This window comes from Sus scrofa, chromosome 15 (assembly GCF_000003025.6).
Source record: "Sus scrofa isolate TJ Tabasco breed Duroc chromosome 15, Sscrofa11.1, whole genome shotgun sequence".
Classification (NCBI taxonomy): domain Eukaryota; kingdom Metazoa; phylum Chordata; class Mammalia; order Artiodactyla; family Suidae; genus Sus; species Sus scrofa.
The window spans coordinates 45,591,100-45,613,160 of record NC_010457.5 but is presented as its reverse complement, the minus strand read 5'-3'; the positions used below and the strand labels follow the sequence as shown (position 1 = coordinate 45,613,160).

At 45.5% G+C, this 22,061-nt stretch overlaps 1 protein-coding gene across 8 annotated transcripts in view; it reads left to right on the top strand.

Annotated features, from left to right (window-relative positions):
• IRF2 (interferon regulatory factor 2) overlaps positions 1–22,061 on the top strand; it is a 146,463-nt gene that overhangs the window by 80,081 nt on the left and 44,321 nt on the right. Inside the window, exon 1 of one of the 8 annotated variants that reach the window (XM_005671701.3) lies at positions 1,862–3,254. The exons of 6 other annotated variants lie outside the window; for them this stretch is intronic. The gene's annotated coding sequence lies outside the window, so the exon portion shown is untranslated. Of the gene's footprint in view, positions 1–1,861; positions 3,255–12,708; positions 13,925–22,061 lie in introns of those variants that run through there. One more of the 8 variants, XM_005671702.3, reaches the window with a different exon arrangement.

Sequence of the window (22,061 nt, the reverse complement as noted above, 5' to 3'; positions counted from 1 at the left end):
GGGGGACTTAAAGTCCCTGGACTGTTCCTGACCCGAGGAAGCAACTGTCAGAACTAGCGTGGTGTCTGAGAACAGCTTGGGAAGCACGCCCGTTTCCTATCGGGTCTGTTGGAGGGCCCAAAGGGCACGTGTGGATGGATCCTGTCCACTGGAGCTTGAGGCCTGTTTTGGATGCTGGGGTCAGGAACTAAGCCCCAGCTTCCTCTTCTGAAAATCAGAATAATAATAGTACCTACCTCCTAGGGTTCTTGTGAGGGTTAAAGGAGCTGACGTAGGAAGAGCTTCAGGTTTAATGCCAGGTGCATATCCTAGTCATTGTCATCATCGTCCCACCACCATCTTTTTCCTGGTGAGGAATCAGGAGAGCGGTTTTTTGGAGGCACATTTGACTTTGTGTGTGTGTGTGTGTGTGTGTGTCTTTTTTATTTTTTAGGGCCACACCTTAGGCATATGGAGGTTCCCAGGCTAGGGATCTAATAGGAGCTACAGCTGCTGGCCTATGCCATAGTCACAGCAATGCCAGATCTGAGCCGCATCTGCAACCTACACCACAGCTCATGGCAGCGCTGGCTCCTTAACCCACTGAGGGAGGCCAGGGATCGAACCTGCATCCTCATGGATACTAGTCAGATTTGCTTCCCCTGAGCCACAATGAGAACTCCACGTTTGACTTTTGAATGCATATATTTATAAGCAGTCCAGTTCAATGCATGTAAAGGTAACCGCTGGTGTGAGTGCCTTGGTCCTTTGGGTAGGAAAGTCTCTGGGGCTCCTTCACCTTGACCATCATTAGCCTCACTGTGTTTTCTTTCTTCTCAATGTCAGGAGGAAGTGTGTGTGTGTGCAAGGATCTCTGAGCAGAACCTCTACCCAAGTCCCGTAGAACCAGAACAGTTCAGTGTATATGGTATTATCACATTGCAACGATGTGTCTCACAGCCCTCTCATTCAGAATTATTTTCAGTGTAAGGGGTGTGCTTTCCAGATAATTCCTTGAGTAAATTTACATTTGTGCCCCATTGAGGATTAAGTCTTTTTCTTTCATACCATGGTTTCCACAGAGCAGTAGGGCTTGTGTTAGATGGGAGACTAGTTCATGTAACTATCTCAGCAGATGATGCTGTTCTCACTCCCACCGCATAGACTGTATGAACAGACGGCAAATAAATGTGATGTAACTTGATGCTCATTAAAGTATTCTTTGTAATAGATTTATTTATTTTTCTAATTTTTTTGGCCATGCCCATGGCATTCAGAAGTTCCTGGGCCAGGGACTGAACCTGTGCCACAGCTTTAACCAGAGCCACAGCAGTGACAACAGTGGATCCTTAACCTACTGTGCCAGCAAGGAATTCCTGTGTAATAAATTTACTTTTGAAATCAAATATCTAAAATGTTGGAGGAGAAGGAATGATGTCATTACAAATGTCATTATAAAGGAACTCTATGGAGGGGATGTTTTTAAAGTAGCTTTGAATCTTAATTGAAAGCTCTTCTTAATTTATAAATAAATACTTAGATTGGTAAAGTAAAATGTGTATATCCATTGCTAGGTAGGCCTAATGTAAAGGCAATACTAATTTTTAAGCGGCTACTTCAGATATCAAATTTTTAAAAATATTCAACTGGAGTTCCCGTTGTGGTGCAGCGGAAGCGAATCCGACTGGGAACCATGAGGTTTTGGGTTCAATCCCTGGCCTTGTTCAGTGGGTTAGGGATCCAGTGTTGCTGTGAGCTGTGGTGTAGGTCACTGATGCGGCTCAGATCTGCCATTGCTGTGGCTGTGGCGTAGGCTGGTGGCTACAGCTATGATTGGACCCCTAGCCTGGGAACCTCCATATGCTGCAGATGTGGCCCTAAAAAGACAAAAAAAAAAAAAAAATTAACAAAGGTATTTCCTCACTTAGTATTTGCATTAAATTTTTCCACTTCAGGACTTAAAATGTGCATGTTATTCATGAACTTACGAAGAGTGCCTGCCAGACTAATTTATAATGTTAAGTGCAATATAAGGAAGAAGACGCTGATCTTTTTGTATAATATGGGAATAATAATATACCCTAAGGATAGAAATAACTTGAAATTAATTACAGATCCCAAATCCCTTCTTTGCCATCCAAATAGCTCTGAAAACTGAAAGTTTTTATCATGACTCATTTGTCAGTATAGTCTTCCCTGAATTGGCATAAAGCTATTTATAGCTTTTACTAATCCCAACTAGTGTGAATGTTCACGTTTTACTGCAGAAATATTACTTGTTGGATTAAGGGGCTCTGCTCTAGAGATTGCTGGGAGTGTGATGTTCTGTATGGAGTATATACCATGTTATCTCTAAAATCCCCAAACTGAATTCTGAAACAGATCTGGTCCAAGGATTTTGAATAAAAGAGCAGTTGTCTCCCATGACCCGAACAGCTCCCTGCCCCCCGCTGCCAATCCTGGTTTTTCCAGGGACAGTCTCTCTTCACATCTGTTTAGAGGCAAGATGGACTTATTAATAGGGCCCCAGTCACACTCAAAAGCGTTCCATTTTGGACAGTAATGATGTAGTGACCATAGTGACCATCTCTGCACCCTCGGTAATAGCAGATGCAGTGCTGCTGGGCATCAGTAATTTCCTTGTGAATTTCCATACATACAGCTTTGAAGTTAATAAGATTCCAGATTATATCTTGAAACCCTAAAATAATGCAAAGCAGAGTTTATAAGAATTAATTTTTAAAAATGTATATGCCACCGCTTTCTTAGACGACTTCTCCATAGCATTAATATATAAGCCTTTTTTTTTTAAGGGCCAATCATCATTTTCCTCATTGTAATTGTGTACCTGCTTTCTTTTACTAAGCTGCAAGCCCCTCTCTGTTCCCCTTTTCTTTATCTCTGATACCTGGCATCCACAGTCAGTTCATCGTTTGTTTACTCAACATCAGCTTTTGCCGTACTCTTAGGCCCCAGGAATAAATAGAGTGGTGAGCAGATAGAATTGGTCTTGGACCTCATGGAAATTCTTGTCCAATGAAGCAGACAGATTTGGGGCCTGGCCTGGCCTGGGGAGACTAAGAAGGCTTGCTAAGGACGTGACTTTGAAGCTAAGACCTGAAGATTGTGAGTCAGCCAGTGAGAGGGGGCGCCCTAGAGGCTGAGGGACAGTAGGTACTGAGGCCTTGGGCTGAAGTGCTGGGCCGCAGTGCCAGGGAGCAAGGCCAGCAGAGGAGGGGGTCAGAGGGAAGCTGGAGCCTGTGCATGTGACAGCGGTAGGCTTTAAGTAGATCGTGTTCATGCTTTTATGAGAGTATTCGGGCTGCAGGGCTGAGGTTGGGAGGTGAGGGGTGGAGGTGGGGGCAGCCATTGGAATGGCTGCTTGGTGCAGGCTTTGCTGAAGGAAGGAATTGTTCTTGCCCCACTGGTTTCACTTTCTGTTCTTACAGTGTTATTCTCTTGGGGAACAGTAAATATGTGCTCTGTTTGGTACTTGGAGGCCAAAGCAGTTACTGGAATGACCAGCCAAGTGAGAGCAAGTTAGAACTTAAGGTTATTCAGGCTTCCGTTTTCCCCAAGTTGAGGCAAAGTTGTAAATAAGAAACAAAAAGCAAAACCTTTACTCATGGTGGGCCTTTTTTTGAGCCAAGTGGTGGGAAGGCTAGGGGGTGGGTGGGAACTATTGTCATGAAAGAAAATGAAACTATGCTGGGAATGCCAGCTTTGGGGACTCTGGTGACAACTTGGACTGGCCTGAAATGCCCTGCAGAGCACCCTGCAGCGTGGGGTCCCTGAAGGTGGAATATCTAAAACCTGCCATCCTTCATCCAGGCCAGTGTTTCTGACCTCTTTCCTCCACCACTGACTTAGCCTGTGCGGTGAATCAATGTCACTTGCAAACCACTCTCACGTTTTCAAATCTGAATAACTTGAATTAAATACTAGTTCAGATGTTTGCTGAAATCAGAGCACCTTCTCCAAAATATGCAGGCAGGGTCTTTGGCCATCTCACTTTTAGTTTTCTGCACAACCTGCACTTTAAAATGACTTAAAGACCATCTTGCCCCAGAAAAGATGCTTTGAGTTTCCTTGTTCAGATCATTGTTGCTTGATCGCACAGCCCCTTATGGATAAAGTGATTGATGCGTGTGCTTAATACAGTCGTGGTGCCTGGATTAAGAAAAAACTGCCAGCAATTTAATTTAAGCACCGCAGGGGGAATTTGCTAGAGTTTGTTGTATTTGCAGAAATGCTGTCGTTTCCCCCTCTGGATTGTAAATTACTTGCGACCTTGGCTGTTGTCTTGCTTGCCAGCTCTTTTTCTTTGCAACATAATTTCAGACATACAGGAACGTTTTCACAAATATTTGCAAAGATTTTTTTTCCTGAACCTCTGGAGAGGTTGCCAGCCTCAAGTCATACTACTCCTGAATCCTGGAGTGCGTCTGTCCTGCAAACGAGAGGACTGTCCAACATGACTGTTAGAATCAGGCAGGTGACACGAGGACCATCTCACCCACAGACCCTGTTAAGGTTTACTGGTTGTCTCGATAATGTGCTGATAGCAAAAGACGGCTCAAGCGTCACACCTTTGTCATCTTTCCTTAACTTCTACAAACTTGACCTTTTTGATAATAACAGATCAGTTATCTTACAGAATGTCCATCAGTTTGACTTTGTTGGCAGTTTCCTCGTGATTCGATTCAGGTTACTCATTTTCTGCAAGAAAATGTATTTTCTGCAGTGGTCATTTGATCGTTTGAGGAAGGAGGTATCAGTCAGGCTTTTCCATGGTAACGTTACTCTTTTTCTCTTTGTAATAAAAAATGTTTTGTGGGAGGTACTCTGAGGCTGTGTAAGTATCCTTTTCTTCATCAGCCTTTTTGCCCACTGGTTTTAGCATCCGTGATATTTCTTGGCTGAATAATTGCTACTTGGATAGCTGCCAAATGGAGATCTCCTGGTCCTGTCTCTTTGCACAATTATTAGTGGGCATGGTACTTTGTGGAAAAGCTTTCTCCTTTCTCTGTTTAGTTCTTTATAGATCCCTATTTTGTTCAGGGGGCTACAACACGATTTTATCATTTCGATGTTCAGATTGTCTCAGATTTGGCCAGTGGGAGCCCCTTTAAGTTGGCTGCTATGTTCTCTCAGTGTGTTTCTAGCGTTCTTTGACCACTTTCTTACTTTCTGGCCCCCCGGATGGTTCAGGCTCATCTTTTCCTTTTCCCGTTCTAGCCCTGGAATCAGCTTGGAATCAGCCATTTCCCCAAGAAGCCCTGGTTCCTTTCAGTAGAGAACAATATTTAGAAACTAAGCTTTGGGCGTTACGTGTGCTTATCACCACTGGCCTCTTGCTGCCCCCGTCTACCCTCTTGGTGAACAGGGTTAGGAAGTATCTGTACTATTTTTATATATATTCTTTCATGTACTATTTTGTATCTATGTTTATTTTGTATTTATCAAAATAGATGAAAAACCACAAATTCAATCCTATTCTAATCTAACACCCAGGGTTATTCTAGTTTTCTTTCTTGCTGAACTAACTTCCCCAACAGCCAGAAACCTGGCTCCCATCATCCTTAATGCATTAGTTAATTTACTCCATTGCTTGAACACTTCTGATCTCACGTTCCCGTGGTCAGCCCACCTCACTTTGTGCTGTTGATCTCTGCCCTCTGGACTGGATGGCCGACCTCCTGAAGGAGCCTGTTCTCTCTGCGTGGCTGCTGTCCCCCTCCTGTGTCCATCCTCACTGCCCCCTGTGGGCATCAGTGCTCCACACACCAGGGCTGCTGGCTCCTCCCACCCAGGTGGGTGGAGGCACCCTCTTTATGCCAGTACCCAGGCTGGAGTGCTTCTGTCCTCACTTCTGCCACGTTACATCTGTCAAGGCAGCCCTAAGTACCAACAAGCTGGGTGGCTTAAACAGCACACGATTACTGTTCCACGGTTCTGGAGGCCAGAAGCCCTAAGTCGAGGTGTCAGCAGGATTGTTTCTCTGGGTTCAAGGGAGCATATGCTCCACAGAGAGGGGTCTTGCCTCTTCAGGTGGTTGCTGCCAATCCTTGGCTTTCCTTGACTTGTTCCTTTCAGTGGAGAACAGTATTTAGAAACTAAGCTTTGGGCTAATGTACCACATGGGTTGGCCTCACCCCAGTCTCTAATCACCCGCCTCTGTCTCTGCTCCTGCGACCTCCTCTGTGTGTGTGCCTGTGTCCACATTTCCCTTTTTTTTTTTTTTTTTTTTTTTTTTTTTTTTTTTTTGCTTTTTAGGGCCTTTTTTAGGACATATGGAAGTTCCAAGGCTAAGGGTGCAATTGGAGCTGTAGCTGCTGCCCTCGCCACAGCCACAGCCATGCCAGATCCCAGCAGCATCTGTGACCTACACCACAGCTCATGGCACCACCAGATCCTTAACCCACTGGGTGAGGCCAGGGATCAGACCTGCATCCTCATGGATGCTATTCAGATTCATTACCGCTGAGCCACAGCGGAAACTCCCACATTTCCCTCTTGTCAGCACACCGATCGTGGTGGCTTTAGGGCCTATGCTTATCCATTGCGACTGCACTGTAACCTGATTACATCTGCAAAGACCCTATTTCCAAACAAGGTCACCTTCTCAGGTGCTGGGTGGACATAGATTTGGGGGGAACACTGTTCGATCCACTGCTCTGCTTTGCTCAGTTTCGCCGAGTGGGTTTGGGGACTAAACCGTTGTTCATAAAGGGAGGGAGGGAGGAAGGGTAGAAGGAACTCTCTTCATTGTTTTGAGAAGAGTGTTGTCCGGTGCCATTTTCTGATTTTCTTTTTCTTCTTTTTTTTTTTTTTTTTTTTGCTCTTTGCCTTTTCTAGGGCTGCTTCCGCAGCATATGGAGGTTCCCAGGCTAGGGGTCCAATCGGAGCTGTAGCTGCCGGCCTACACCACAGCCACAGCAACGCCAGATCCAAGCCACATCTGCAACCTCCACCACAGCTCACAGCAACGCCGGATCCTCAACCCACTGAGTGAGGCCAGGGATCAAAGCCGCAACCTCATGGTTCCTAGTTGGATTTGTTAGCCACTGAGCCACGACGGGAACTCCTGATTTTCTAATCTCAAATGAGGGCACCCTGCTGACCTCAGGACTCTTGGAAAACTCAGGACTTGTCGAGAGCACAGGAGGGCACTCATTGTGGTGTTGTGGGACTTTACACGTCCCCATGGGGACTGCACCCCTCGAGACACCCCCTGCTGTAAAGCACTGCAGCCCGCTACCCTAAGTGTTCAGGAACCTTGATACAATGCTTCCTAGGGTGCTGCCTGGTGTTGGGGTGCCCCCTGCCCCGGTCCCCTAGCTGCCCAGTTCCGAGCACCTGGGAGAAGTGATTGTTGACTGCCATCAGCGCTGTCCAGGAAGGGAGCACTGTCAGCGTTGGGACCCAACTCGGCGAAGCCACCATGGCCCAGCCTTTACTGCCCTGATGGATGAAAAGCACCCTCGCTCCCTGCTTCTTTTCACATATTGTCTCGTATTATATTCTGAGCTGTCTTAATTTATGTGTGACTTATATAGAATATATAAAAATACATCCCTAGAATATAAAATTATGTTTATTAACTATATTAACATATATATATTCTGAGCATTTTCCCATGCAAATGAAATGTTCTTCTCTAGTCACAATATTCCGTTATTTGAGTCTACCACATTTTATTTAACCATCTTCTCACTGCCTAGTATTTGGATCAGTTTAAAATTTTCTGCTGTTATAAATAATGCTCCATCAGATGTTCTAGACCATAAATGTGTGCCTGCAGAAATAATATTATATACATATAATGTATATATTATATATATAAAACAATGTATTATTAAATATCCACCATTGATCAGATAGTAGGCTGGGCACTAGGCATATCTGGTTTAATCCTTACTACAAACCCTAAGGAAATGATCCCCATTTTACAGCTGAGAAAACTGGGGCATATGGATCTTGGGTTCTCTTACGCTCTGCCTGTGGTTCCTAAGCTTTGCTCTGGGAGTGGCCTCAGTTAGGAGCTACTCCCAGATACGGTCGGTCGTGGAGGTGGTGGCAGAGACTAAGGAATTTCCGAATTTTTAGAGAAATGGCATATTGATATCTCATTTAAGGTCACACCTACCCAATCCTTGTCTCACGTAAGGCGTCGTGATACAGAAGTGGCACCAGCCACAGATTCACCCTTTGCCCAGTTGTGCTGGACACATGAGCCACTGAGGCCTTCCCCGGTGCCCACCTTGTCCATGGATGGCTGTGCTGTCCCAGAGTCACGTGCCGCCAGACCTCCAGCAATGGCCTGCATCTTGGCCACCATTCTTCTCGATAAATAAGGACGTTCTAGGTCTTGTGGAGATCATCAGCACTTATTCAGAAGTTCCAGGTCAATTTATTATTTGAGTCAATTGTTAATATCTAGGTTTTTTTTTTTTCTTTTTACCTGTGGCACGTGGAAGTTCCCAGGCTAGGGGTCAAATCAGAACTGCAGCTGCCAGCCTACACCACAGCCACAGCAATGCCACATCCTCATGGATACTAGTCGGGTTCTTAACCAGCTGAACTCAATTGGAACTCCACTATCCAAATACTTCTGAGGCTGTCACACCAGTATGAACCAAATGATACTTGTGGTTACAGTTGAATCTGCATTGGTCAGAGGAAGCTTCTTGGGAAGGGTAGATTTAAAAGGGCCCCTTATTTCCAAGAAGAAATAGGCTAGTGCAGAGTGTGTGGGACAGACAGGTGGCTGAGAGATTGAAGCTGGTTTGAGTGGAGTTTGTGGGCCAGGGGTTTGGCACTCCTTTTAGGTCCTGAAACAAAACATGAGGGAGAAGCAAAGGGCCTCAAAGGCAAGGGTTGCTCTTCATCAACACTGGAGGGTGTGCAAATTGACAAATACCCAGAATGCCCAGTAGTTGTCAGTACCTTACAAAGTGTTCATGTGACATTGACGCGAAGAGGTTGGAGCACCTCTTCTATGGGGTTTGTTTGCGTTCCTGAAATAGTCCTCCAGGTTAATCAGTAATAAGCAGGGCAGGCAGCACTTTCCTCCTTGCCTGCTTTCCTAGGATCCCTCCAGGACCCAGGTGACCCTGCTCTATGGCAGAGGCAGAAACAAAAATGAAACAACTGGAAAATACACCCAGTGACTCAAGGGGGGGTGAGGGGGAAAGCCCTTTGCTTCTTTCCTGTTGCTTCTTCAAGCGAGGATGGAGGTGAATGGGTGGAGAGTGGAAAAATATTTTATTTTGGCGTATGGGAGTGGGGAAATGCTGTTTTCCTAGTACAAATTGCAAAAATAAAGCTCTGGCTGCACAGGATATGCAGTCCAGCTTGCTGATTTCCACCAGCCAGGAAGGTACTGAAGGGGCAGGAAGTGTGAATTAAAGGGGGTGGGCTGGGTGACGGGGGTGGGGGGAGGTGAGGGAGGGGAAGCTGCTTTCTGTTCATCAGACCCAACAAGTGGACCCTGAGCAGTGCTCCGTGGCCAGCACAGGCTCCCAGGGGTGGGTGGGTGGGGTCCTGGATCAGACTCTGGGCCCTCGAGGTCTCTTTATGTGGATCCCAGTTTGGTCTGAGGGTCCACAGGCTAATTGAGAGCCTAAGACTCCTGTCTAATTTCTGAGCTCTAAGTGTTCTGTGAGCTTGGGCAAGTCTCTTAACCGGTGTGCCTCAGTTTCTTCATCTATTAAATGGGGATTTTAGTGGCACCTCCCGTATAGGGTTGTTGTGAATCAAGTGAGCATCTGAGAACTTGCCTGACACTGCTCGTTAGCTGTTGTTAGTGTCACTGTGGTGTGGCGTGGCATACTCTGGGCAGGCCCTGTTTCCCAGCGCTTGCAGGGCTAGACGGGGTATGGATTACTCACACAGAAGGAAGCTCCCCCACTTACCAGCCGGCCGCTTTCCCAAAGGTGATTGAGCTTGCAGAGTATGAGTCAGGCCTTTCCAAATCCGCCTGATGGAAAACTCAGAATAGAACAGTTTCAGCGTCGGGTGGGTAACCTGCCTTTCCAGGAGCCCCACAGGGGCATCCTATGCAAGTTCTTTGTTTTTACCTGACCACTCACTATGATTTAGACAGGTCAGAACTGGCCTTGAAACTATGTGTCTGTTGTTGGGGACCAATGGTTCCTCGTTCACACCAGGCACATTTCAGGTGTTCAGCAGCTGTCTGGATGTACGTGTCCAGTATCAGTGGATGGGGCTGGTCTGCATTTATTGGCTGGGTGCAAAGTGCAAGGCTAGGTGGTTTTACATGTTAACATAGGTAGCAATGTTAACAGAGGTTTGTCTCAATGAAGTAAGGTGCATAAAATGCAACGAAGACTATACATGTTAGAGGCAGTGTGTTTTATGAATTCAAGGGCACTTTTGAAATGGCCAGAGTGAGCTTTGGGGAAGAGGTGCCATTTGAAGAGTCTATAAAGGGGTGCCTGACTATTGCCAGGTAAGACCCTTCTGAGTGCTGGCCTCACGTAGCTAATTGCTCATCCAACATCTCTTGGTATATTCCAAGATCTCGCAAATTCAGTAGGTCGAAAGCAATCTCAGTATTCTCCTCTTTTTTTAAAAAAAACTAAAATATGTTTGATGTACAGTGTTTTGTTAGTTTCAGGTGTACGGCAAAGTGAGTCACATACACACACACACATATATTCTTTTAATTGTTTTCCTTTTTAAAAAGTTTTATTGAGTATAGTTGACATATATTCTTTTAAAATTATTTCCCATTATAGGTTATCACAAGATACTGGGAGTTCCCTTTATGGTGCAGCAGAAACGGATCCGATTGGAAACCATGAGGTTGCGGGTTCGACCCCAGGCCTTACTCAGTGGGTTAAAGATCCGGCGTTGCTTTGAGCTGTGGTGTAGGTTGCAGATGTGGCTCGGATCTGACATTGCTGTGCCTGTGGCGTAGGCCGGCAGCTGTGGCTCCGATTAGACCTCTAGCCTGGAAACCTTCACATGCCGCATGTGCAGCCCTTAAAAAAAAAAAAAAAAAAAAAGATATTGAATAGAGTTCCCTGTGCTATAGAGTAAATCCTTGTTTTTGTTTTATATATGGTAGTGTGCCTCTGTTAATCCTATACTCACAATTTATCTCTCCCCCACTTTCCCTTTGATAACCATATGTTTGTTTTCTCTATGAGCTCATTTCTGTTTTGTAAATAAGTTCATTCATATTACCTTTTTTTTTTAGAGCTGCACCCACAGCATATGGAGGTGCCCAGGCTAGGGGTGCAATCAGAGCTGTAGCGTCTTCGACCTACACCACTTCTCATGGCAACGCCCGATCCTTAACCCACTGAGCAAGGCCAGGGATTGAACCTCTGTCTTCATGGATCCTAGTCAGATTCATTTCCACCAAGCCACGAGGAGAATTCCCTCTTTAGTATTATTTTTTAGATTCCACATATAAGTGATGTCATATAATATTTGTCTGTAAACCGTTGCAGCAACATGAATGGACCTAGAGATCATCATACTGGGTATTTCTTCTCTGAAACTTTTCTATATTCCCTGTGGCAGAGAGTGACATCACCACACCCCTGGTCTGAAGAAGGAAAAAAGGAAGTCACAGATAAGTCTGAAGAGGGAAGGGAGTCAGGCATTCAGAAGGGAGAGTAGTGGTCTCTGTTTTTCTCTCTGCAGTTGGAGGCAGGATCGTTTGCCTGGATTGATGTGTGTGGAAGTGACTTGGGGAGTGTGAGGTGGAAAAATCCAAAAGCGCTCCCGTGGGAAAGGGAATAGGAACTGATGAGGGAGAAGCAAAACAAAACAACAAAGGAACAAAACCCATCGCCGCAACAAAAAACCTGCAGAGACTTTTAGAAAGCTCTGGTAATGGTATTTTTGTTATGACTGGGTATTATTCAGCCTAGTCCTGAATTTCTGCCACAGGAACAAAGAAGAAGAGGGAGGAGGTGAGACCCATTTGTGGTGAGGTAGCTGGGCAGCTCTTTTTGGGAAAAGAGTGGGGCCAGAGAATAGACATTCTGGGGTGGGATGGGGGAGCAGGGAAGCAGAGCCTATAGGGCGGGGATGGACCCTTTCTTGGAAGAGTGCACATCTGCATAGATGTGACATGTTGCATATATTTTCAAGTCTTACTCGGCAGATGGAGAACTTCTGTTCTCTTTAGAGAACTGCATTAAGAACTGTTTTCTAGAATGACCGTTGGGTCACCTGCAGTACTGAAAAACAGATATTTTGGTGTCTTTCGAGCACATGGGTCATGGCCATAAGTCAGTTTCTCTGTCAGCTTATGGTTGTGATTCAGAGGCTAAATCACACGGTTTCAGGTACTAGGGTAGTTTGTGGTCAGAGACAGGGAAATTTTTGCAGAGTACCTTCAATAATGTCTTCTAAAAGGGTATAGAAAACATGCCTAATAAGAAAATTGTGGGTAGATGGTGAATATGCAAAACTATCATTTGGATGATTCTCAGTATGGGAAACTTGTTCTGTGGTATTTAGAATTTTAATTTCCTACGCATTAATATTCCATTCATGATGAAATCTATTCACCATTGGCCTCCCTGTTCTCTCATGACACTATTGGAGGTTAGGTCTGGAAGGCCATTAGCTAGTGGTACTAATGGCAAGGATACCTACACTTATTTTCATATGAGAGTTTTTCTAGGATAACAGAAAAATACCTGATTCTTTTTTTTTTTTTTTTTTTTTTTTTTGGTAGTGGCATACAGTGTTTTGATGTGGCATCTCAGTTCCAAAACTAGAGTTTGAACCCAAGCTGCAGTGGTGAAAGCACTGAGTTGTAACCGCTGGACCACGAGGGAACTCCACCAAAAGCTCCTCATTCTTAAGCCCTGGAGATTTTTTTTTTCAGCAAGGAAGTAAAGTCTTTATTAAAGGAAAGCGAAGAGCTCCCAGGGTCACTGGGAAGGGGGAGAAGAGCCCCTGCTCTCTATTGTCCTGTAGGGTTTTTATCCCTTAAAGATGGGGGGGGGCACCAATATGGGGTCCAGAAAGATGTGGTTTTCTCCCATTGGCCTTGCTCAGTTCCTATATCAGCCCTTATCCAGTAGGGGTTTTAGGGGTGGAAATGTCCTGTAGCTCTCATGGTTTCTTTGCCCTTTTCTCCCATAAACTGAGTCACAGTGGATTAGGGATTAATGTCCATCTGAGCCATAGTAAACAAGGCCTGTGGGGATGTTACTCCCTGGAGCCCTTAAGTCACAAATGTTAATAGCCATGTCGAAGGATGCATCGAAGCCCATGTTCCTGCACTGACTACCTGAGTTATTATTCTGCCTCAATCCCCCCTTCTAGAGTTGGAGAAAAGGGGTGGCGAATGCTCTGACTTTTTCCCGCTGAAAAGGGGTGTCTTTGGGGGAAAGCAGTTAGGTCTCTACTCATGGGATGTTCAGGTGGGCTTCGATACATCACCTTGGGTACCCCTGCTATCACCATTTGAAGGTCGATAGCTTTTAATCGGGATGTAATGATGCAAGAAATACAATTAATTAATTATACGGGGTCCGAATAAAAGGAGCAAGATCTCATTGATGACTATGGTGAGGAAATACTTTCACCAAGCGGAGGTCAACCAGTTCCAGAGGGCAGCTCCAAAAGCTGAAGCTGGATCTGACCTCTTATGAATCTGCTGCGGGCGATCTTTAGTTTCTCTCTTTAGTAACTGATGGCTCAGTATCTCATTGACTTCTAGTAGACCTTGTGAGCGCTGGTGTATTGGATCGGACCCTGGACGAGCCCCCAAAAGATGATGCCGGAAAGATGTCATCGGAATCTGAGTTCTTGTTCATGCAGTCAAAGAATGAACTCTGTGAACACACAGGCAGCAAGAAAGCAAAGTCTTTATTAAAGGAAAGCAAATAGCTCCCAGGGCTGCTGGGAGGCAGGAGAAGAGCGCCCAAACCCTGGAGATTCTTATCCAGTAGGTCTTGGTTGGGGGTCAGAGATTTTTTTTTTTTCATTTCCCGGGTAATAACGCATTGCCCAGACAGTTTGGGGATGCTGGTATAGGTGAAAAGAAAGTATAGCAGAGTATAACTATGGGTTATGATATATTGAGCCATTTATAGCAATCCTGCCACATCATCCAAGGTTGGGTTCTTGAAAAATCCACTTAGTAGGAGAATTCATGGTTGAATTGCTTAAAAGCAGAGAAACACTGGTCTTGAGACTAAAATACTTAATGGATCTATGACAAGTATTTTTTTGGTGGTTTGGGGGGTTTTTTGTCTTTTTTTTCTTTTAGGGCCGAACCCTTGGCAGGCTAGGGATCAAATCAGAGCTGAGCTGCCAGCCTATGCCACAGCCATAGCAATGCCAGATCTGAGCCATGTCTTCCACATATGCTACAGCTCACGGCAACGCCGGATCCTTAACCCACTGAGTGAAGCCAGGAATGGAACCTGCATCCTCATAGATGCTCGTCAGATTGGTTTTTGCTGAGCCACAATGGGAATATGACATGTATCTTTTTAACATTCAGTAAAGTGAAACTGACATCAGTGATACAGTGGGTAGCATGCATTGATGTCCGTTGCTTACTAACTCTCCCAAATCTTAGCAAACCTTTAAAATTGGTTTTGCCTTGGGGCAGGTAATATGTATACTGGGAGGCGAACTTTTTTTCTGGGTCAGCCCCTACATCCAAATGTTGAATATCTTCCTGATTTCCTGACTGGTAATTGTTGAGTTCATCCTAGGGTCCCGCAGAGAAGGTGGAGTGATTTGAATATTGTAGGCAGGAAAGTATGAAGCATAGCCAAATGGGTAGGTCTCAGACCCTCTCCGTCATGTTCAGAGTCATGTCATCTTAGCTCTGAACATATTTCCATGCCAAGCACGTGCAGGTAAACTTCTCTCACACATTTGACTTCCGTCTCCCAGGAATCAGTACCATTCTAAGGGTTTGCTGCTTCTTACTCTTCCTGGATCCTTCTCTTCCCTTCTCTACTTTCCATCATTACTCACTCCCCCACCACCCACATGCTCACACGCATCTGTATACACAACTGGGAAGCAGTTCGGCACAGTGCCAGGCCGTTTATACTTTTTTTGGGCCACTGTACCCATGTAAGATAATATAGAATCATAATAAAAGTTTTGTAAAACAGTGCTTCCTCTTACATGGGGAACTCTCATAATTTCTATTCTGTATTCTCATACATTAAAATTAAAGTGCTCGTCTTCATCCTGTAAGGCTGATCTTCATCCAGTAAATTGATTTCCTGACCCTCTAATGGGTTGCTGCCAGATGTTTGAAAAAAAAAACAACTGGTATAGAGCTTTCTGGCATAGTCTTTGGAGTCAAGAAGATCTGGATTTGAATCCTCGTGTAATCAATTTGAATCCTCGCCTGACTGGACTTGCAGCCTCCTCTCTGCCTAAGTGACTCCTCCCCATTCTCTAAGCTCTTCCTTCACCTTAGAGCTTTCATTTACGAACCCATCTAATAATGATTTATGAAGGAGTTCACCTAGTTGGCAATTAATCATATACTGCCTTCTGATCTCTATTGCAGCCTTTTATGATTATAATTACAGTATTATTAGATAGCTTTGTATGATTTATGCCTCATGCTCCCAGTTAACTTACTAATTCCTTGAGGGTAGTGATCATGTCTTACACATCTTTGAATCCTCCACAGCACTTAGCACTGTTCCTTGTAATAATATGTGTTTAATAAATGCTTCTTGGTCACTGGATGCTGGATGGTGCAGACGATGCCACCATGGGAGAAGAGGATCCCGTTGGTTAGAGCTGAGAGCAGGTTTAATGGATGGAAATAGATTTGAACTGGCTTGTGTTGGACCAGTCTGTAGGTTGATCAGAGGGGTGGCACATGGCTCTGTGGGGAGAGCTCTTAGGTGGGGAGGGCTCTTAGGTGACGAGACCCCTCACAGGCACATTTAAAACAAACGACGAAGCTACAGAAGAGGTGGGGCCAAGCACTGCTGCGCTCAGCCTCTGCCTCAAAGTTAACCCTGTGCTTAGGAGCTTAGTTCCCATACTTTTGGCCTCCCTTTGCCCCGTTGTGACCTGTCTCCTGTGATGCTATAACTGGGAACTGATGTGCTGTGGGGCTGCTGGTAGAAATTCTCTATGGTTTCTCTCTGGGTGAGGGTGCCTTTATTTTTTTATTTCGTCTTCATTCTTTTTTTTTTTTTTTTTTTTGCCCGTGGCATACAGCAGTGTGATGAGGGATCTCAATTCCCAGACCAGGGATAAACCCGGGTGGCAGCGGTGAAAGCTCTAAGTTCTAACCCCTAGATCACCAGGGACCTCCCTCCTCTTCACTCTTGAAGGAAATTTTCACTGTATATAACATTTTAAAATAGCAGTTATTTTCTTGGGGTACTTTCTCTGTTGTCTTCTCTTTTCCTGCTTCTGTTGAGTAGTCATTAGAAAATTTCTGTTTTGTGTTTTTTGAAGGTAATGAGCCTGCTTTTCCTCTGGATGTTTTTAAGGTTTTTCTCTATGTTTTTGGTTTCCCTGCAGTGTACGATACAGTTCGTTTAGGTGTGATTTTATTTATGGTTGTCAGTTTGGGGTCTGTAGTGAATGTTAAATCTGTGTGTTGGTGCCCATGGGAAACCTGCCTTATAGAAGGAAGGCCAACCTGTCACCTTGAATTTCACTGATGGAGGTTAGAAAACACATGCCATGTAGGCCTGAGTTTGTGGTACAAGGCTCAAGGTAGAATTCCACCTTTCCTTTCTGTCACAGAAGGCTGCACACTCACCCTCTGAGAGTCATGAGAAATCTGTGTCAAACTGCAACCTTTTCCTTCTGGGTCATGTGGCAGGACCTCTGGAAATTCATTACCTGTTCCGTGTATGGGAGGTGGGGCTGGGCTATAAAATCAAGTAAGAAAGAGGAAGTGCCTGCATGGAAAAGGGTTATTTAGTTTTCATTGTGTTATCATCGAAGATGTCCTTGTCAAAGAGCCTAAAATAAGTGAAGGCCCCTGTCCTTTTTGTCTTTTTAGGGCTGCACCTGCGGCATATGGAGGTTCCCAGGCTAGGGGTCTAATCAGAGCTATAGCTGCCGGCCTACGCCACAGCCACAGCAATGCAGGATCTGAGCCGCATCTGCAACCCTCACCACAGCTCACGGCAATGCCAGATCCTTGACCCACTGAGTGAGGCCAGGGATTGAACCCAAGTCCTCATGGATACTAGTTCGGTTTGTTAACCACTGAGTCATGACAGGAACTCCAGTGAAGCCCTTAATAATGGAACTTCCCTTGCTCTGATCAGATGCTTGCTATATTTGCTTTTCCTAAAAATCTGCTTATTTTTAATCAGTCCCAATTAAAGATTTAGAACAGTTTTTACATGGGTGATTTCTATAGTATTTTGGCTTGGTGAGCGATAAACACTGAGGTTTAGCTGAGCCACATCCTTGTTAGGAAGGCATAGTGTGTAAATAAGGGATGGACCAACAGGTAGATGATGCAGCAGGGCCTGGCACTCTGAGACTGATGGAGGAGGTCCGGTGCCAGGATGACCAGACTTTGTAGCAAATCACAGAAGAGCCAGGGGAGTCAGAACTGAAAAATGAAAGGTAGTCTGGAGCCTTGCTCCTCAGAGTGTGGTCCAGGGACCCAAGAGCTTATTAGAAATAGAGAGTCATGGAGTTTCCATGTGGCTCAGTGGGTTAAGAACCTGACTAGTGTTCGTGAGGATGAAAGTTTGATCCCTGGCCTTGCTCAGTGGGTTGAGGATCCGGCGTTGCTGTGAGCTGTGGTGTAGGTTGCAGACGCAGCTGGTTTTATGTGTGTTTCTGCTTAAAGATTCCCCTATTTAATCTGTATTGTGATCCAGTAACATTGAACTCACAACCCGATACTTAACTCGGGTCTGAAGGAAGTTATCTCACACACGTTTTTCTCCACAAGGTACATCACAGCCTCCTTGTGCTGAGAAATCTAGATGGTGCTTCAGACAGACCACTCTTGGGGTCTTTTTAGACGGCAAAACCACCACCCAAAAGCAGGAAAAAGCAAAAAATGTTGCACAAAATAGACTGTGAAAAGGACGTATCATATTTATAGAAAGAGCTGAAATAAGAAGGCAGAATATCACCTCTTTGGCCTTTATTTGGGAATGTGTGCGTTGTATGACTCAGAGTTTTCACCTCTTTGTGTATGTCTGTGAAGGGCCAGAAACACAGCCTGAGGATTGATTTGGGCATCATAAATGTATTTCCGTGAGTAGGTGAATTTGCAAACATGGAATCTTCAAATAATGAGGTTTGGAGTTGTGCCCGCTGTGGCACAATATTTGCTATATTTGCTCTTCCTAAAAATCTGCTTATCAGTGGCCTGGTCACAGGTTTGATCCCTAGCCCAGCACAATGCGTTAAGGATCCAGCTGTGCCACAGCTGTGGTTTGGGTCACAGCTGCGGCTGGGATCTGACCCCTGGCCTGGGAACTCAATATGCTGAGGGTAAAGCCCTAAAAAAAAGAGACATAAATAAAATAAATCCAGAAACCTTTTTGAAATATTTCAGCTAACCATTTTTTCTCCAGATCAGTTGCTTGTGAAAAACTAGAAGAGGAAATATATTATTATGATGAGGGATCAGAAACAGAGCTGTTTAAATGATCCTCTCTTGTGTCTGTGTTGCTACGTTTCAGCAAGAGCCGACCGGCTCCTGAGCCACAGCAGTTCTACTTGTCCCCTTATCCCCTCAGAAGAGCTCATCACTTTGTATTTAGCCCTCCTTCTGCTCCCCACTCTCCTCTCCTTGCTGCCCCCTCCCTGTGTCCTGAGCTCTTCTTAAGAGAGAGGTTGTGACCACATTGGCTGGGCAGAACCCTCCCAGAGGCTGCACACCCAGTGGGAACTAATGTGGACAGCTTTTCTCTATGCTTCCGGAGCTCTCCAGAAGTGCTTTATTTTTTTTGCTTTTTAGGGATGCACCCATGGCAGATGGAGGTTCCCAGGCTAGGGGTCCAATCAGAGCTACAGCTGCAGGCCTACTCCACAGCCATAGCTGTCTGTGACCTACACCACATCTCATGGCAATGCTGGATCCTTAACCCATTGAGCAAGGCCAGGGATGGAACCCGATCCTCATGGATACGAGTCAAGTTCGTTACTGCTGAGCCACAACGGGAACTCCATCTCCAGAGCTCCTTATCATCCTGTGCCCAGGACGATCTGTGGGGTGTGGGAATTGCCATCTTCCCTGTCTCCCACCAGATCGGGATTGCCTAGATGGCAGGAAGTGTCTTCTCTCTTCCTATTCCTGGAACATCACTCACTCTCCGTAGATGATCTTTGTTTTTTTGTTTTGTTTTGTTTTTTTGTCTTTTTGCCATTTCTTGGGCCGCTCCCGCAGCATATGGAGGTTCTCAGGCTAGGGGTCTAATTGGAGCTGTAGCTGCCAGCCTACGCCATAGCCACAGCAACGCGGGATCCGATCTGGGTCTGCGACCTACACCACAGTTCACGGCAACGCCGGATCCTTAACCCACTGAGCAAGGGCAGGGATCAAACCCGCAACCTCATGGTTCCTAGTCGGATTCGTTAACCACTGCGCCACGACGGGAACTCCCATAATGATCTTTGAATGAGTGAATGAAAGAGTGAGTGGAACAGCTGGAGACCCACTAAAAGCACCTATGTTGGGGGCCTCCCTGTGGCTATACTGAAACTGACAGTATTAACGGCCTGAACCTAGCCAGAACACAGATTGGAACTTGAACCCACGTTCCGGGACTCGAACCCAGCCTAAATCCAGATTGGGACTTGAACCCAAGGTTTTAAATGATAATCACTCACCCTGTATCTGGACTCACTGAGGTTCAGGTTCTTCATGTCTCTGTGCAGAAGGAATTCAGCGAGAGACAAGGAGATAGGCAAAAAAATATATTTATTAAGATAGGAGGCTTGTGAGAGATGCAAGCAGGCAGGCATGGAAGCTCCGCCCAGAGGATCCAGTGGGCTACTGGTTTTGTTATCCAAGGGGAGTGGGGGTTGGAAAAACCCACCTCTTCCTTTCTGGGAGTACCAGCTCCTCCTTGGTATCAGTTGAGGTGTGTATTCAAATCCGCAGATGGGTGGTCCTGCCCTTGCCCTTGGTCTGAATATGAATGCAGGCCTAATGCCATCTGCCACCCAATGATCTGAGGCAATTCTCAAGGCTCCACTTAATGATGCAAACCTGCCTTGTTCTGATGGCTTTTTTGAGCAATTTATTTACTTACAGAGATCTCCCAATGTCCCCCAAGTTTCCCTCTTTAAATATGGTCTTTATCGGGACTTCTACAACTACCTGTGTCTACTCCACCCCCATCAGTACCGTGCCGTTTTGGGGGTCTCTGCGGTTCCTTTCACTCCTAAAGCCACCAGATGAGTGGACTGGGCCAAGCTGCCATGGTAACCCCACCTTGGCTGATCTTCAGAGCTGGCCTGGTTCTTGTCCTGCTCATTTCTGGGGCATGGCATGTGTAGGTTTTCTGGGTGTATCAAAAGACTTACAAGAGGTGGAGTTTCTACCCTCAGCGAAGTTGCAGTTTGTTTAGGCAGAGAGGGTGGGCGCAGATGAAAAGTTTACATTTAAGGTAAGACATAGCTAAGAATAAAGACAACATGGGGGTAGGGTGTGGGGGAGAAGGGAGGTCCTTTGTGAGCTGGAAGAGAGGGTTACTGAGATGTCGATCATCTGAACACAAAGTCATCTAGATGGAACTTTCAGATCTCATTTTTGGAGGAGAAAACGAGTATAGGAAAGATGAGGCAGCTCAGGGTTGGAAAGAGGATCGGGTCACACTGTCCACGAAGTCCTGCAGAGTGGGGGCTTGAATCGGCATTGTCTTTGCTTTGGAATCCTGCATTGAATTCAATCCTGCATCGAATCCTGCTTGGCCCAGTCCACTCATCTGGTGGCTTTAGGAGTGCAGTAGGCTGAAGAGGAGTGACGGGCAACACCGTGTCAGTGACCCCACTCTGGGTGCATTTAGGTGGTCGAGGGAAAAACTGTCTAGAAATGTATCTGGACGGAGTGGAGAGAGGCATGTGGGCTGGGAGAGGAAAGGTGGATAGACCATGAAACGATTTCAGAGCAGAACCAAGTTAAAGAAAAGGGGAAGATGACCCCAGGTCCGAGGGCGTGGCTAGCCGTGAAGGAAGACCCTTGAGGGAGGACACGGAGTAAGAGATGCCTTCTCGTAAAATCGAAGCTGAGTAATATTCCATTGTGTATATGTACCACATCTTCTGGATCCACTGCTCTGTCGATGGACATTTATGTACGAAATACCAGCATTTTTAGCAACATGGATGGACCTAGACATTATCATGCTAAGTGAAGTCAGCCGTACAATGAGACACCAACATCAAATGCTTTCACTGACATGTGGAATCTGAAAAAAGGACAGACGGAACTTCTTTGCAGAACAGATGCTGACTCACAGACTTTGAAAAACTTATGGTCTCCAGGGGAGACAGTTTGGGGGGTGGGGGATGTGCTTGGGCTGTGGGATGGAAATCCTGTCAAATTGGATTGTGATGATCATTATACAACTACAGATATGATAAATTCATTGAGTAATTAAAATAAGTAAATTTGCATTTCCCTAAAAAAATAAAAAAATGCACACAAACTGGAAAAAAAAAAAAAAATTGAAGCTGAAGCCAGAATAAGAGGCTGGTGTGTTCTGCAAGGAGACAGAACTTATCAGGAGAGGATGGCTGGTTGCTGAAAGGCCTCGGAATCAAGTGAATGGCTTCCTTAAGAGCTTTAAAGTGCCAGTGTGGGGGCTTCAAAGCATTTCTATAACCCACGTACCCCAAAGGAATGAATTGGTTATAATAAGTCTTTTTCCACAACCATCATTTACTCTGTCCACCCTTGGCTCCTGGAAGGATAATAAACAAAGGTATTTGTAAGACACTGGTCCTCTGAGCGCCTGCAACACTGACGTTATCTGCTATAAACACAGCCGGGTTGGGAGGGGTAAGGCCTAGTGTAGGCAGGGCCACTCAGAGGCATCCAGGCCCACCAGCTGGCTGTGTTCCTGTGTCATGGAACCACCTTGCTGACAGCAGAC